Source organism: Notothenia rossii (genome assembly GCF_949606895.1).
Source record: "Notothenia rossii genome assembly, chromosome: 4".
In the NCBI taxonomy this organism is placed as follows: Eukaryota; Metazoa; Chordata; class Actinopteri; order Perciformes; family Nototheniidae; genus Notothenia; species Notothenia rossii.
Genome location: NC_136902.1, coordinates 78,969,924 through 78,984,490, shown reverse-complemented (window position 1 = coordinate 78,984,490; position 14,567 = coordinate 78,969,924). Strand labels below are relative to the sequence as shown.

The 14,567-nt window shown below is 38.8% G+C and overlaps 1 protein-coding gene across 11 annotated transcripts in view; it reads right to left on the bottom strand.

The window, feature by feature from the left end:
* grik4 (glutamate receptor, ionotropic, kainate 4) overlaps positions 1–14,567 on the bottom strand; it is a 283,245-nt gene that overhangs the window by 57,339 nt on the left and 211,339 nt on the right. The window lies entirely within an intron of this gene.

Below are 14,567 nucleotides of genomic sequence, written 5' to 3'. Positions count from 1 at the left end.
ACAGAGGTAAAGTATTGGTAAGATACTTTATTTTTCCAAAAGCAGACAAGATGAACAAAAAAGTCACTATTGAATCTCAGGTTGAGATGACAAAAAAAATAAGAACAAAATGAAAATCGCTCACGTGGTGAGGAACAAAACTTTTCAATAGCACAAAGAGAGCATAGACCTGACTGTGGCAAGAGACAAGACCTTACCATGGCAATAGACAAAACGCATAGACCTGAACATGACAAGAGACAAAAACGAACTGACACTGAACACTGGGAGACAGGAGAATTTAAACACATGACAATAAGACACAGGTGGGAACAATCAGGGGCGGGACTGACGCTGATGAGCACAGGAGACACAGAAGGGATGACAGGTGAAAACAATAAGGACATTTTAGACACCAGGGAAACTAACGACAGACAGGAAAACACGGGGAGAAAGACCAGACAACACACAGGGAGGAAAACATGACAAGGAGAACAGAAAAACACCCACTACCAGACACACAAAACTAAAAACGTGACACAACACAAGAATCGTGACACAGTCACAAGTACTGGTGCCTGTTTGTACAGAGCTTCAGCTAAATGGAGCATATTATTTCTCCATCCCTGGTAGCTTTTGGCTTTAAGAAAGCTGACGCAATCAGGGGGGTATACTACGAAGCAGGATTTTCGCTTAGCCGGCTAACTTCTGGGAAAACTCCGGCTTTCCGGTCTTACGAAGCTGGTTCTCTTTTTAGCAGGCTAGATCTCCATGGTAACTTACGCTGAGCGGCTAACCTGCAGGTTAGGTTGCAGGCTAAGAGATCAACTCAGTGAAAGCACTGCCTGCTGACCAATCAGAGCTCCGTGTGCGGAGTTTAAAGGGATCAAGTCACATTACAGGAGAAAGGAAATACAGAAAAACTGCCGTTGCAGGAAAGACGGCCGGCAAAAATCAACTGACTGTGAACGTGAACATTAATAGAATATCACCTCCCATCTTCAGAGCAATCTGACTATTATAACATTAGCGTTAAGAAAGCTTACTTAAATATCTGCCACAACATAAGTAACCGGATCAAAGTAACAGTACAGTCCGCGGCATATCACATCATAATGTATCATTATTTCCTTATCTGAGTCAGCTGAGCCGTATCTGGCCGTGCAACACTCACAGTGTCACATACTGTATGCAGAAGTATTATTTTAAGCAACACATTAAGTTGACGAAACAATCGAGTCAAATGTAATTAAAGTCAGATCGACTCGTGTCTTAGACGGGGCAGTGATATCATAAACCTGTTAAGGTACGCATAAAAACACTTTTTCTTTTACCAGCTGTATTCACCTTGCAGGTGCAGCTATGTGGCTTTGATAATGAATAAAGTGTTTAAGTCATGGATGTTTAAAGTTTAACGTCCTCATATTTGTCTAATATTATAGTTGACTTTTAATTCAGGAAGTATGACGCGCTGCGCTGTCAGTACGCTTGTCCATGTTTGTGATTGGTCGAATGCTCCAAATACCACCCCTTTTATGTGAACACGCACCTAACTAGATCGGACACGGCTGGCTTGAGCGATCCACTTGATAACCCGCGTCGTAGGACCGTTTAGCGAGAGCGCGTATGTTTTGGATTAGGCCAACTGGCTAACTCAAACATATCCAGGTTAGGTTGAACCAGCTTCGTAGTACAGGCCCCAGGACTTTAAATTCAACGTATATATTTTCAGGTTTTTTACACTAGGTCTGCGTCAGAGATGTGCAGCAGAGCAGCATCAGAATTACAGGTCTGAAATATACGTCGAGCTTCCTGTCTGTGTGAGGAACTCAGGCAGGGTGGTTACACCGAGGTTAGAGGAAGTTCAGAGAAGGCCTCAGGTTATAAAAAACAGTTCACCTTTTTGTTTGTTAACTACTACTAAAGATGTCAACGATGACGTTTAAACATATACAAGTATAGCTTGTGACATTTGTGTGGTAGGCTGCATGATAAAATGTGTGTGCGTTAAACATGCTTAGGGAAAATGTGTGTGTGTTCATTGCAGTGGCTATATATGCTGTATGATTGTTGCTACTGTGGGGGGGGGGGGGGCATTTCCGCAATTGGTTGCTGTGGCAGCAGGTGATGTACTTCCCATTATTGTTTGTTTGTTTGTTTGTTGCAACAACCAAATAATAATTACTAATCAGCTATGTCTGTGTTTGTGTTTTATTGATTCCTCTCTGTTTCATTCTTTCCTGTTGTGTTATGCTGGACCGCCACAACAAACTAATGGAAACATTGTCTTTTTATCATTCATCAAAGATAGTACAATACAATGCATGTTTTGTTCAGTCGGATAATATCCACGTGTCTACCCTACTTTTATATTTTTCGAATCATAAATCTAATCGATAGAAGATAGATAGCGTCACTGCACCACTCTCACCGCCGTCAGAAAGTAGCAAGCAACTGAAGCAATTGCAATTATGGAGGGTGGAGATTTGGAGTATTTAATCAAAAAATAATTGTACTAAACTTCCGCTGCAGCAGCAACAACAAATACAATCTGATGACAGGCCAATGCCCAAACTGGAGCTGTGTACAGCGAGGAACAAAGGAGCGAACCGGACGTAAAACGTTAAAGGTCTCCTGATTTAGTTTGTGAATGAATGCTTATTAGAGTTTGGGCTGGAGAGTGCGTGCGGACCTGTCGGTCAGATAACAGGCGCGTGTAAGTCCTGCATCTGTATGATACAAATGGGTGTAAAATGATACCGGACGCTGTAATCACTCATCTGGTTACGTTATTACATTGACCACCACACCCCCTCCCACCCCAAAAGAAAGGACGTATTATTGGCTTCCCCTAATTTTTTCCCCACCCCACGCTACTGACTACGAGTTCTTTTGTTTTGAAATCACTTTCGTGAGTTTCGTCTGCGCTCTTATTTTGTAAGGTAACTTTCGGTAGCAGAATATGAAAAACGGTAGTTTTTTTGTTTGTGTTTTCGAGTGATTTTATTTTTTGTTTTGAGAAGTAGAAAATGAAAATCATCCAGTTTTTTAAGTTTAGTAAATCCCTTTTTGACCATGATAAAGAAAAACGCCTTGTATTTCAATTTTGGTTTTCAATTTAAAAACGAAAATCAAATATCCAGTAGTTTTTTGTTTTTGAATTTCCATTTGTGAAAAGAAAATCCAATGACCAAAACATACACTGGCCCACATGCATGCCCCTATGGCCTTGAAATAGGTCTGTACTCTCAGAGTCTTGTTTGTTATTATTTTATATCACACATTTGCCTCCAATCCAATCAACTCAAACCTTATTTAATCTATGTGGACTAGCAAAGGTGATCAGAATTGCCAGAAAGATGGAGATGTTGCTGCCTCTTTCAGATAACATTTATAATAAGCATTTTGCATCGGATTTCTTCCTAGTAATTTTTAATAGAGAACATCTTTGTAATCTTTTGTAGCTGTCCTAAGTGGCAAGAAACGTTAAGTGCTTGGTTTATTGTGTCAGTGAGCCTTCCTCTTTATCTTAATTTGCCCAAATGTAGCTTTGAAAGGAATGTGTGAGTGTTGCCCTTTAAAAGTTATTTGTTATCTGTCCAAATTTGTACCCAATTTAATTGGATCAGAATTATGATGGGACTGAAAGCTGTTGAGCATACAGTTTGCACTGGCATTAGCAACTCAAACACTGAAATTAAAGGCATCTGGTTTAGGATATCACATTCATATTGTGATAACAATGCAGAAAGCTTCCCAAATCATCTGCAGCCCAGGACGTTAATGAGAGAACATTAGAAGTGTTACCTATAGGTGCATCTTCATTAACATAATGCAAAGGTAATTGAGGTCAGTGTCTTAATATTCTTAATGAACTCATTAAACTATAATGACTTTATAACAGACCTTATCTGCCAGTATGACCGGACAAACAGAAACTGTGGACACTATCAGCTCAACTTGATTTCATATTGATCATCCTGCCTGGATTTATTCCAACATGTACTGTATGTGCCTCATCAAACGAAAACCTCCATCAGGCTGATTAGAACCACACAGAGATAGACATGATGTCTGCTTCAAACATCACTAATGACTCTCAGTCTGTTAGATGCCTAAGATGTAAAAACACAAAAGCACATGAACACACACACTTGAAATATTCACACTTGTATAGTTAGTTAAGGAGGCTTGACACCATAAGTGGGGATCCTGACAAATAGCCACTTGTGATTTCTGGTGCTGATTCACCAATGAAAACTAATTAACACCGTCAAAAGAAGGGCACAGTATCCAAAATAGTGACTTTATTTTTGGTAAATTGGAAAGTAACAAGCTCATTACTGCATACGGTACGTTTTGCATCAGCATTGAAGCTGAGTGCGTGCAAGCCACAAGGATGCTGGTATTTTAGTAGCGCATTAGGGAGACATTTCCACTGAATAGAAGCACTAAAAAGCAGGCATGAAAGGTTTTTGATCAATTTCACATGAAGTGGCGTTAAAAGCAAAGTGATTCTTGTGTTGGACTTTGTGTTGGCAAGTGTCCAGTTTATTATACAGTACATGGCAGGTTCAATTTCAATGAATAAGGAGTAGGGGAAGAAAAGGGCAGTAATAGAAACAGGAAGATTAAAGATGTGAGAAAAAGTAAGTAAGCAGTTAAGAAATTAGGAAATGGCAGGAAGGTCGTAAAGGAATGTAAGTAGTAGCCAGGTGGACATGCAGTGTGGGATGATGCCAGGAAGAACGTTATAGAGCAAAGAAAGGAAGTAAAGTATGAAGCCAGCAAGCAATTTTGACTTTCCAAAGAAGACCCAACAGTAAGCTGTGACTCAAGCCCTGGGATTTGGAAGATAATAGGCTGTAATACAATTGTCAACACTGAGTCGTCCAGACATGGGGCTCAGAGGCAGAGCTTGCAGTAATAGGGCTGACACAGAGTAATCAATACGCCAGAACACCACACACAATACCAAGGCCTGAGTCTGAGAGGAGGAACACTGCACTAAATTGTTTACCTCCATTTGCAGAGACTGGAAATCTCTAGGTCTTGTAATTTTATGGTAAACAAACCTTTGAGTGGGTTTTTAATATCATTCGAAAGTTATGTTTGGGTTATAGGGCCAGGAGGCCTGTCTCATATATTAAATATGCCAGGTCGTTGGTAGTCTCTTACACAGAATCCACTGACCTAATGGAGCTGCTCAACATTCAAATGCATTTTCCTTCTTTGGCTGGATTTATTTTCCATAAATGTCAGAGCTGATTAAAAATCACAATGCTTTTAAGTTCTCTTCATGAATCCCGACTAATGATTTTTTTGAGTATGAAGATACAGCATGACTGAACCTGTTAACCCTAAAAATTGGACATAGATTATTATGAATGCCCTTCAATAACACTGACATGGAAGCCAATGCATATGTCACTCTTCCTTCTCTGTGTGAAAGAGACATTTCCCTTGTATTACTAGTATTCTGCACAACCTTTTTAAAGAACTAATGTAACCACTTATAACATATTTATATTAAAGGTGGGGTAGGTAAGTTTGAGAAACCGGCTCGAAATACACTTTTTGTTATATTCCATGGAATGCTCTTAACATCCCGATAGCGATGAATATCTTAAGCGCTTTGACAAAAAATACTAATACAAAAAATGTCATCTGTGGAAGCCGTAGTACTGCAAAAAGCACGACCAATCATTTTAGTCGACCCGGCTAAAATAACTGGATGGCCTACCTGCCTGTCAGCCTTCCATCTCGTGCACAAACTTATCTCGTGACCTCATTGGTCATGTGCGCGTTCGTGTGTGTTGGAGGAGGGGCTCTGTAAGGAAGTGGCAGATTTTTTCCGGCTGTGTATTTTCAAATTCTAGCGCACTCGAGCTGGTTTTTCCAAAATTACCTACCCCACCTTTAATTAAATTAAAGTGGAAATGCAGACTATTACTACTATTAATAATACTGATTATTTATGAATGCCCTTCAATAACACTGACATGGAAGCCAATGCATTTGTCACTCTTTCTTCTCTGTGTGAAAGAGACATTTCCCTTTTATTACTTGTATTCTGCACAACCTTTTTAAAGAACTAATGTAACCACTTTTAACATATTTACATTAATTCAATTAAAGTGGAAATGCAGGGAACATACACTAGATTTGTCGAGACTTCTCTATTTTTCTGACTAGGAATATCAGACAATGTGTTTAATCATGGATGAAAAGGTGACTGAAGCTCATGTCTGTGGAACTGTTTTTCTACTAAACCAGCAATAATGCTTGATAACAACAAACCCTAACATAACCTTTTCACGTTCAGTAGTTGCCAGCCCTCAATAGAGAGATGATGTGTGAATGAGGCGGATTGTCTTCAATATCAGGCAATACATAATTAATTAAAAGATGAATAAGACTCCGATTATTAATCATCAGTGCAATCTGATAATGGAGCATAATGAAGTGATTGGAATTGTCAATGGAGCATTTTACACAGCATCACAGAAGTATGCATATCGTCCCATTACAATTGATTTTAAGCTCTTTCCCATTGCATCAATACTGATAACCACATCAAATAACTGACAGCAGATGCAATTCTTGGGACCATAGGATGCTGATAAGAAAAATTGCATGAACATTGCATTTTAAGATGAGTATGTTGTATGTACAGTATGTGCAACAATTCAGAATTACAGAATGCATGCAAGTCAGAACAGTGAGATCACAGGTTGGTCTTAGTTAATTACCTGCTGCTTTGATAGCTTGGCTCCCCAGTGAGTCATCAATTTAGACATCTGATGTAAATGGATTACCACTCTTGCTAGGTGGAGCACAGGTTCAGCAGCAGAGCCAAAATTACCTTTAATTCGCTCTAGCTCAATTTGGCCTTGGATGGCTCTGCTTACAGATTTTTAAAAAAGTATTCAAACTGCTCTCTTCACCACCACAATAAGTATCATTGTTAAAAATGGAATTTGGTTTATTTGCATTACAAATGAGTGACAAGCTGACATTATGTGGCAATATACAATTGTTGTGAGATAATAATGACGTACTTTATATTCTGGCTGGATGCAGCTCTCTGTTGTCACTGTCCACGTAGCCTATTACCTTTTCTATTACTCAGTTGATTGATTCTCAAACTCTGTGTCTAAACAGGGAAATATGAACTAAACATAAGCCGTGGAGGGGAATTAATTAAATCCCAATCATTTTCACAGTCACAGTGGATGCTTTCTAAAGCAGTTTGACAGACAAGACTTTTTTGGGGATTTATAAATGTTCTGTTCCACAGTGCAAAACAGAGATGGAGGCCAAGGTTGATTTTTAAAGAGAACATTCATTCACTTTCACAGATTTGTGTCAAGAAACTTTACCAGAACAATGAACTTGTGAAATATAATTTTGTATCTAGATAATATTTGTATCAACAAAAAAAACTGAGTGAGAGAAAGAAGCAGGTTTTAGCAGTAAGAGAGGAGGTGGCAGTAAAGGGGAGTCTTGTAAGACATTACAGTACAAGGACGAGGGCACAAAGCAACTACTATCTATTTATTATTCACTGAAGACAGAGGGTAAAGTCACCACCTCAAAATGTGTATCAGTTTTCTTTGAATAAAAGACAGAAAACATTTGAAAACTAGTTTTGTGCAGGTCGGGGAGGCAGTCCTCCATTTAATCGGTTCTTCAGTGGCACATTTAATTATGACGCATTTTAAATTTGACAGTGTTGGGAGGAATAATTAGAAGCAGGGAGCATGTCGAGCCCAGAGCCCCAACTGGCCAAAAACAAATGGAGGGGAGCACGCCAGTCTCTAGGAAAGGAAAAGGGATTAACTAGAGAATAACAGCATCAGCCATGCTTCAGAAACAAAACCTTATTCTCCTCATCAGCCATTTATACAAACCTGCTAATCAGCTCTGAATAATATGAACCAAGAAAAGGAAATATTCTCAATGAGGGGGTTTTGTGTGCATGGTAACCTGTACAGTATTGGAACATAGAGTGCAGCCTGTTTTCCTATTACTTTCTCTGGCTTATGACAGCAGAAGACAAACAAAAACACAACTTATATAAGGTTAAGCAGACAGACAGGTAGGGAAGAAGGACACAATGTTACAACTGTATATATGAGTATGTATGAGCGGGAGGGGCGATGGAGGTGAAGTACGGGTGAGCATGTACTTCTCACAAGTTTATTCATTTAAGTCTTATCATTCCAATGCGTGTGTATGTATGTGTGACAGTCAGGAAGTGCTGGCAGCTCTTCAGGCACGGATGCATGACAATGAGTGCAGCGACAAGAGGGATCACGGGTGTGTGGAGGGGAAATGGAACATGAAGAACAAAACAAACAGACGGAGGGGTGGGGTGGAGGTTGAACTGATGGCCCCCGCTTTGCAGAGAGGGATAATATGTCAGCCGGCACCATGTGTCGAAGCGGGTTTTTGACTGTTTTGATTGGATGCGCGTTTGTGTGTGTTTGTGAGAAAGTGAGAAACAGAGATGCTTTCATCAAAACTCAAAATGACATCACAAAGAGATAGTGTGCCCTGCCAGGCGCTGCTTAGCCCGACCCCGTGCTCACCTAACCTTCAAATGACATCAGGCATCCCATCCACATATGATGAGTCACTGCCAACTTGGTGAGATGTATTCAATCCTACCGAGTAGCTTGGATCGCGGGATACAAATCACTTAGATGGAAGCCGCGGAGCAGGGACTGAGTGCTAACGTGTGTGTGTGACTCCCGTGTGTGTGTGCTGTTTGTTTTGATTGTTTGTGTGTGTGTATCTATCAAAGGAGCAAATGTGTGTGACTCTCATGTGAGTGTAACATTACGTAAAAGCTGAGGAAGCTGCATGCGGCTGGCTACCTTACAGAAAGAAGCTGTTAAAGCCCCGTGGAGCTGTTCAGTTTCTTTGCTCGTTCTGGAAGCATGTTTTTGTTTTAATCTCTCTGTTCACCGTAACCCAAGGGCCAACATGTCTGTTAGATCTTGCAATTAAAGCCCAGGATTTTAACGGCTGGTATTAAGTGGACTTAATTGGAGGAGAGGAAAATAGAAATGCGCTAGGAGCTTTATCACAGTGAATAAAAGAAACAATGTTTGATACAATCTGAGTTATGCCCCATGTGCTTCTTTTCCTCCCCATCACCCGCGTGTCTAGTTCTGATCAGCACCATCAACTAAAGGGAATACTTGCTTTTAAATCAGGAATTACATTAGTGCCAGTGCCTTGGAAATCAGACTATAAAGAAATAATGTGGCGAGGAACCTCAAGCAGGTTTTAGAGACTGTTACGAGCCAAAACGGTCTGAATCATACGGTCTTTTAATGAAGGGACAGGCAAACAGAATATAATCTCTCTTCGCCCCAGGCAGCGTCCACTGAAGATCATTAGCTCTAATGACGGTCAATAAATTGCTATTCTCAAACATCCATCTTCTCCATAGATACCAAAGTAATAAAAGGGCTGCTGCCATACATGAATAACAAATGCAAGCACACACAATGTATAAATAGGTAAAGCATAAGAGAGAGAGAACTGAATTGTGTAGCTGTGCCAGCATCCCTAGAAATGCAGTTTTATACTTTTGCTAGGGGAAAAGGAGCATCTCTCTTTCTTCCCCCAACTTCTCACTCTAGATTAATACCATCAATATATAACAGGATAAACAAACAACCGGAATGAAGACTGAAAGCAGTCGGAACCTTAAGTGGGCATGACAAAAACCCTGACTGTAGACGAGTAGCTGCGCGAGAACGCTGATGAGCGTCCTGAGATGAGTCAGGGGAAACAGATTAGGCAGGGGAGCAGTCTGGCAGATCGTTAGTCAGGGATGTCAGGACCAGAGATAAATGAAGTGTCAGCAGACGAGGGAGACAGAAGAAAGGAATGGTTGGAGAAAATAGGAAGAGACAAGGAAGAGAAGGGAGGAGATGCAGAAAGAATGGAATGTATACGTTGAATTAACATTCATAAGACGTACAAAACGGGAGGTAATTGTGGAATTTCATCGCAACATATTTAGATTGTAAATTGTAATTGTGTAACAAAAGCAATAATTTGAGCGGAAGTGCCTTTTTTCATAGTTGAATCTCCAATATGTTATCTAATAATAATACATGCATAGTTCATCTTGCCCCTTTTAAAACGTCCATGTATATATCATCACTTTTAATAAGGAGGCATAATTTATCATCAACAGTTACCGCTTAAAATCTTTCTGAAAATCTTCGAAAGTATACACTATATTTAATTTTCATGTATATTAAATATAATAATATGTTTGTCTGATCTTTTAAACGGCTTTGAAGAGCCTTGGGGGTAAACAGAAACGGTTGTCAATGTGTTAGTTAATAAAACAGGACTCCGACATGATTTCCCTTGTTGAATCTCCAGTATGTTATCTAATATTAATACATGCATAGTTCATCTTGCCCCTTTTAAAACGTCCATGTATATATCATCACTTTTAGTAAGGAGGCATAATTTATCATCAACAGTTACTGCTTAAAATCTTTCTGAAAATCTTTGAAAGTATACACTATATTTAATTTTCATGTATATGAAATATAATAATATGTTTGTTTGATCTTTTAAACGGCTTTGAAGAGCCTTTGGGGTAAACAAAAACTGTTGTGAATGTTAGTTAATAAAAAAGGACTCCGGCATGCTTTCCCTTGATGAGTGTTTCTAATCTTTTGTGAAGTCTTGCGCTTCTTTATTTAGACTATTTGAAAATTGTATTTCTTCCCTTCAATGGCTAACAGCTGTGTAAGATTCAGAGAAAGATGGAGGACAGAAGAAACAGATCTGAGATTTTTATGGTATGTATTTGAGCATTGTGTAAGCTGTTACCATTTCGGCATAGGTATTGCCGACCTAACCTCTGTAACTTTCGTTTTTCTTGTTTGTTCTTCCAGAAGACAATACGTAATATTTCTCAGGATTATCATGCAAAGTAGAAGCTGAACCCAAAATCAGCCGTTAAATAGTATCTGCTTTTCCCGAAACTGCAAACCTTCAGGTTAACTCTCACTTGTTCCATCATGTAATTATAACCACAGCCAGACTGAACACTCTTGACACCAATTGAGATGCATTCAATGCTCCTTTGATCAGAGTGCACAATGAATGTTCCTATTCAAGACACGCTGATTTAAATGGTCAGTAAGTCTAATCTGAACCTCAAACTGTCTGTGTTTAATTAGGTGCTGATAAGGGGTCACGAAAGGGGTGAACCCTCTGTCGACACAGGCATACTTAAATATATATCTGCATTTCTTAGGACAAAAAACATAGTGATAGTGATTTATGGTCGTTTTGGAACCAATTCTGTATCTAGTTAAAGAGAGGCAACTCCTCTCAAACACTATTCTAAATTATTGACAGTATAATTCACATTTATGAAAGCTCACAACATGGAGGACATGATGAGCATTACACCTTTTAGCACTTTCAAATACATCTCTGAAAGGATTTTCTGAGCGACAGCAGTGGAGAGTAAAGGTCTGCGCATCTGCTTTGTATCCGTCCCACTCTCTTTTCACACTGTCTATATATAAAGTATTATAGCATAGAAATTATAAAAACGGCAGAGTCCTTGAAATGTACGTATAGTGGAACACTAAGATGCTTTAGAAAAAGGATAGATAGCCTTGTGTGATTTCCTGAGGATGACTGTTACTTGAAGAACACTTTAGTGTATTTATCCATGAAGAAAACTTTATGAAGCCTAATAATGTCCAACTTATGTCAAAGTACAAACATCGTACAGTTAACACAAACTCTCATTACTGCCGTCTAGGTTTAATAGAAGCTTGTTATATTGCAGGACTGAGAAAACATGTGCCTTTAGCTGCCCTCTGCATTCTTCTCATAGATATAAATAAATAAATGTCTCATATTTATTTAAAGAGATGTAGAATTGCCCCACAGCATGTATCCTATGAAGTGTATAAGTAATCCCTGTTTACTAAAGACTTGTTAGTAAGAAGTTAAAACCACAAGGTACATGGTGTAAAAACTTTTTCAGGGGAAAGGGTGAGGGAGTGAGTGACAAGCGTGAACTTTAAATAGACTCCAGAAATGTAATTTGTTCCCTGAGATACTGAAAATATCTGGGATGAAACACCAATAACATTGCATGATCAGTGACCTTTATCGTTCATCTGGTGGTTCAAGAAAGGTGTAACAATTTCTTTAAATATAACTTCAATGAAAATACATCTTTAATTTGAATGAAGTTACAGAAGTCCTAAATAAAAAATGTAGACTTAAAAAATAAGCTTTCAAAAAGGAACTTTTTTCTTGTTGGCTGTTGGAGTTTTCTCAATCAGCTTTTCTTTCAATCCGAAAGCAGTTGCTTTAAGAAAGCTGTAAACCTAAGCGTCTCCAGCCAGCTAGCTACGTTTGAAATCATCTGTTTGATGTTTTTATTCATTCTCATATTTATGGATACAAAAACATATAATTCAGACACAGTACTGTATTTTTATATTTGAAATGTTTTTCACTAAAAACAATGATAATAATAAATGACTTCCATATAGTTGATTTCTGCAGAGTATTACATGAGAATACTTCATCCTAAAAGCATGAAAGACCATTTAAAGGTGTTGAGTAGTGCTGGCGGCATATTCAAACTTTTGAACGTTAGTTTTTACAAGTGTTACTTCAAGGTCAATGGATGATTTCATACTTCATTATGATCTGAGGTTACATGTTAAATAAAAAAGCCTCATTCCCAAGATCACAACAATCGTGTAGTATTTTACCACAGAACCGAAGGCATTTCTGGATGCGTTAATGGTTAGTCCTCAACCCTTTCAACCTTTTCTCTTGAAAATAAAAATAATTGGGCATCAATCTAAGCTCCGTCTTTGCTATTCATTTTTCAATATACTTATCGTTAACTTAAGTTTATAAGAATAAAATGCAGTTTAATAATAACGTGTTGGCCGTTTCTGTACTGCAGATTTTCCACCTGTTTGGCCGCAGTCTTTTTGCAAGATATAACGTGTTGGCTTAGTTATCTAGCTCGCTACACATTTCCCCTGTGTGAAATCAGGAACCCATTGTCACTCTACATGGCACATTACGTCCTGCTTGGCACCGAATGTTCCAGGTTGTTTTAAGGTCTTCAAACTAATCTGGACAGGACAGTCTCATAAAAATGTCCCTTAAACTGTTCTTTAATAAGAGGAGGAAAAAGTGACCCAAGCATTCGTTGTATTATTGCCTTTTAAGGGGATGTACTATCACAGTGAGTTTGTGAAATGAAAAATAATGAACTGAACAGCGATAAAACATACAAAATAAACTCCCTATCCTACCTTCTTTTGTAACTGAGTTTTTAAGCAGTTGTGTATGTGTGGTAGGCACGATGCAGCAGCGCCATTTAAAAACTGAATAAATAGGATGAATCATGTATTGAAAACTAAAGAGAAAACAGCGCACATTTATTTTTCTACTCACAACTTCTGCATTATGTTTCCGGCTGCCGGGGGGGGGGGGACTGTTACGAGCACTTCAGACCATTACAAGGATGTGAGCTGAAGCTATAAACGATGCCGTCAATGACCAATTACAGCGTTTTAAGAAAATGGTGGCAATAGTAGAAAGGGGGATGTGTGTCATCATCTAGTGTCTACAATGAGTGTGTGTGTTATGCTGCAGCCTCCCTCAGACGTCAGGCCAGAAGAATGATGGACCATATTCAGTTATATAAACGGAAGAACAAAGACAAGCAGGTTAAAGAAAGGGAGGAAAGATAAAATAGGAGAAGTGACTATGTTAAGGGCTGCAGAAGAAAACATGGCAGCAGCCCACTCTTAATGAGCCATAAATCAGCTTGATATGAATCATCTCTACAGTGCTATTAGAGCAAAGTGTTGCGAACCTCATTAATTTCCATTAGGGAGCCACTATCTACTAAGTTTACTATTGCATAACATTTTCTCCAGGCTCCTATCTTTACGATCTTACAATAACTCCCACTGATCCCTTAGCATCTATGTTCCTTAACACCATAACTCTCAAGTTTGGGGTCAATCCCTTTCATTTCCAGCATGGACGTTTTTAGCAGCAGTGACTCATTTCAAACGGCTCTGTCACCACTCTGCACTCTGATGAAGGCCCAGTAGATTATAAAGAAAAAATGTAAAACACTATTGAAAATGATAAAATATATATTATATGTATAATAAAATATACTATTAGCTGCCATGCAATGCCTTTGGAAAGTTGCGGCATCCCCTCAGAGAATAGCAAGCTACAAACCTTTTGATTCTAAATGCAGCCAAACTAAAAGTTGTAGTTGATATACTTTTTAGCAGCAAATTTCTGTCAGATAGTACCCGCAATTAATTAAGGGAACATGTTGCCCTTGCCTGAAAAACACAAACTTGCTTTCCGGTCACAGAAAACATCTTTGTCCTCAAAAATACTTACAACTTGAAAAAAACAACATTTATCTGTTTCACTCAAAGTGATTCCGCTGTTGGCCTGCCAATGCTTTGAAAGCAACTTTGCAGAGTTAACATTTAGCTGCCTCTCTCTCTCTTTTGACTGCT